Source organism: Nicotiana tabacum, chromosome 12, assembly GCF_000715075.1.
Source record: "Nicotiana tabacum cultivar K326 chromosome 12, ASM71507v2, whole genome shotgun sequence".
Lineage (NCBI taxonomy): Eukaryota > Viridiplantae > Streptophyta > Magnoliopsida > Solanales > Solanaceae > Nicotiana > Nicotiana tabacum.
In genome coordinates this window covers 14,927,275-14,931,225 of record NC_134091.1, presented here as the reverse complement: position 1 = coordinate 14,931,225, position 3,951 = coordinate 14,927,275, and the positions used below count along the sequence as shown (strand labels likewise).

General features: G+C 33.9%; 1 long non-coding RNA gene across 1 annotated transcript; it reads left to right on the top strand.

Moving 5' to 3' along the window:
- Window positions 1-1,976: 1,976 nt before the first annotated feature.
- On the top strand, window positions 1,977-3,951 carry LOC107817509 (uncharacterized). The gene is made up of 2 exons (XR_001655205.2): window positions 1,977-2,364; window positions 3,641-3,951. It is a non-coding gene; the product is annotated as an uncharacterized LOC107817509 (long non-coding RNA).

Here is a 3,951-nt window from a genome sequence, read left to right as displayed (position 1 = left end):
ATAGACACCAAGAACCTCAAACTCAGGAAGACTATCACAGACATCACTGTTGTAGTTAATGGAACAGAGGTATTTTTCAAACATTGCTTTAGAGAAGCCAATCAGGTGGCAGATTTCTTAGCTAAGCTTGCCTCATCTAGTGGAAATGGTACCTTCTATTACTCTTTCCAACATCTTTCAAAAGAGATGAAAGGACACTTTCAACTAGATAAGTGACAACTTCCTAGTATTAGAAGAAGGTACGACAAATATAATTTCTTTGTAAATTGAATACATAGTTTGCTAAGGAAGAGTTGTATAGGCTCCCTCTTCCAATTTTTGCAGATTGACTCTTCAATCGTGGAGGTTTAGGTCCATGTCCCCCTCCTTTTTGTAATTTTGGTTTCTTGTGAATAGACATGGTAGGGGTCGAGCCTAACCCCCCAACACCAATGGCGCAATGCCTTGGTGGTGGTTTTAAAATAATAAAAAAACTCTTTGAAAAAAGGGATACAACGTTCCCTAATAAAAGCAATTCCATACCCGAGGATCGAATTCAATACCTCTGATTAATGATCAATCAGTCTTTTTTCCTCTATCAATATAAGAGGCAGCAGTTAAAAATGCTTGTATCATTCAAGATGTGGACTAATGTTTAATGAAATGGAAAGAGAACTATGAGGTTTGAGATCAAGTTTCAGTGGAGGCAAAAAATACTAGGTAATTTGTTTCCTACATAAGTTTTGACAGAAAATGCTACTAAGGAGCATCATCAAAAAAAAAAAAAAAGATCAGAAAATTTCTAAATGAGATTAACTAAAAAGAAATTTCATTGGCAGAGATAGAACTTTAGAAGATAATACATCGAATTATTATTTATTTCTTTGATTATTCTTTTTCATGGGCAACTTGTTTATTTGGTACTGATATACTTGTATGTACTTAGATTATTTTATTAAATACCTACTATTTTCATCAACACACCATTGGAATAACTCTACTCACTAAAGTGCACAGATTTCGAATAACGCTATTCACTAAATTAAATATTTTCATCTCTGCTATAATTTGAATTCTAATCTCTCAAAAAGCACATCATTCTTATCGCGGGAACACGCATTCTCAATGGGTTAAAATGTGTTTTAGAGGGAGGCGCAAAACAAAATCTTAGCCCCGAGCCAAAAGCCACAAAGTATAAGTTCATGAATTTTTTAATTTATAGAGCAACTTTTTTCTTCTAAAAATAGATCATCATATGGAAAGTATATATAGAAATACAATTCTAATAGTATATAAACTTATAACATGTTTGACCAAGTTTTTTTTAGCCGAAAGTACTTTTTTCCGAAGTTAAGGTATTTGGCCAAACTTTTAGAAGAAAAAAAGTATTTTTGAGTAGAAGTAGAAGCTATTTTTGAGAAACAGAAAAAAATAGTTTCTCCCCAAAAGTACATTTTCGAAAAGCACTTTAGAGAAAAATATGTTTAGAATTAGTTTTTAAAAGTTTGACCAAACACTAATTGATGAGCAAAATTGCCTTTTAAATTAATTAGTCAAATACAAATTATCTCTCCCCAAAAGTATATTTTTTTAAATAGCACTTTTCAATATAAGCAGATTTTAGAAGCCTGACCGAACATCTATTAAATGACAAGTTCATGAAAGCTAGGTTAACTACCTAAACATAATAACAGAAGAAATAATCAAATAGCCGCTCATCCAACCATTTAAATTAAAATTAGTCGGCGGGTGTACAATATTTATAAATTTGTGTATAATCTATGTATACTTATATATACTAATTAGAAAAAATAAAGTAAAGATCCCAATGGCAACTGATGCCATTGAACTGTCTCGTAAAGTTGGGCCTATAAGTTCTCCCAACATTAGGCCTATTATGTTGGGCCTGTTAGTTATGAATAATTTGAATAAGCCCAACAAGGCCTGTAGGTGAAGCCCTAAATAGTGTATACCAATTTATTAATCCCAAAAAAACTGAAATCTCAAAGTTTTACAGCAAATCGACTGGATTCGAACGAGCAAAAATGAACTCAATGGTGGCTTTAGGGAAGAAATTCACGAGAAATATTCAAGATCATAAACGCAGGCTTTTATCAGCTAAGTATGAATTAAGGCGTAAACTTTACAAAGCGTTTGTTCAAGATCCTGAACTTCCCCCTGAAATGAGAGAAGCTCATCGTTACAAGCTTTCAAAATTGCCAAGGAACAGTTCTTTTACCCGAATCAGAAATCGGTGCGTTTTCACTGGTCGGCCACGTGCTGTGTATGAGAAGTTTAGAATGTCGCGTATTGTGTTCCGTGGTTTGGCTGCTCGCGGTGCTTTGCAAGGTGTTAAGAAAGCTTCTTGGTAGACTTACACCCCAGGTAATTTTGATTTTCGATTGTTTTTTATAAAAAAAATTTGATTGTGCTTGCTCGGTTTTGCTGGAATAACTTAGTGGGAAAAAGTTGTTTGAATTTGAATTCTGCATATGGGTTGTGTGGTTGAGACAATGTTATCGCTGCCTTTGAGCGAAAGGTGTTTGTTGAAATGTCTTAATGGGAATTTTAATGCTGTATTTTTTAACTTCAAAAATTGTTGCATTGCAGCTATCATATTGATACTCTTTCTGTCACAATTTCTTTTGCACGATTTCCTTTTCATTTTATCTAGAAAAGAATGATATTTTCTATATTTAAAAATAGTATCATTTTTTCCTATAGGTACATAAACGTCCATGTCATATTTTAGACCACAAGTTTCAAAAATTTCTTTTTTCTTTATACTACGTGCTCAATCAAACAAACCCACATAAAATGGGATAGAGGGAGTAGTACTTTGAGATTGTAAAAGTATGGTATGACTCATCCCACTGTATGGTATTATGCTTCGAGTAAACTTAATCTTCTTGTTGTCTTCCGCTTTTATGATGAGATATGATGTTGTTTTAGTCCAATCAGATTTTGTTTCTTCGTAGGACAAGAGTAGTGAATCAGAACTATCTTTTTCTTTTGTGGAAAAAGTGATCATAAAAACCTAGATTGTGGCAACTTTTCTAGTTTCAATTTACTGCATTTACATGAAATGTTATGCTCTTAAAGTCTGAATGAAATAAAAAAGATACGCAAGTGAAAATGCATACGAGGAAGAGAATACAGATCAAGCTTCTTTGATTTGGCACTGCTTCCTCCTCCTTATGAAGCAGCATCCTTCTGCTGTTACTTCGTGACTTAGTAAATTATCATCATTAGAACATGCATTTGTTCTTAAGAATTAGAATGCGAAGCATTGAGAGCCTCGGGGATGATGTTATCATGGTTGCTGAACAAGAATTGCAGTTGTTTAGGATTTTGAATTTTAGAAGTTTGAAACTGGTTGTTTGAACATTTCATAGCAGTACTGTTACATGGACGCTGTTCGCATTTGTTGCAGTACCCTGGCAAATATGATGTTACTCCCTCTTTGCTGTTACATGGACGCTGTTCGCATTTGTTGCATACCCTGGCTAATATGATGTTACTCCCTCTTTGAGTAGTACTTTATTGAACTAAGTTAGAGTTGTACGTTTAAGGTGTAGATGAGTAATTATTTTCCGTTACAAATTCTACCTTGACAAGGTTGAGCATTGTGCTAACACATGACTGTTCTTTTTTAATGCAGGATTTCTTTGTTAGGAGTCTACCAAAAGCATTACTACTGGATCACATATACTAAAGCCAAGTAGATTACAGTGGGACTAAAGTTTATATTTCAGAAGTTGTCCTAGCTTTTTCAAATAAATTGTCATGCTATGTTATGAGACTTCTGCCTTTTCAAATATCTAGCTCTTCGGGTTGACTGTCTGTGTACTTTTCATCTCTGCTTCAAGATTTCTGGAAATCCTTAATCTGCATGGTGGAACCTTGCAAAAGTTTTTCATTGTCCTGAAACTTCTGATTCTATGAGAAGGCCTGAGTTATTACTTTGAACTC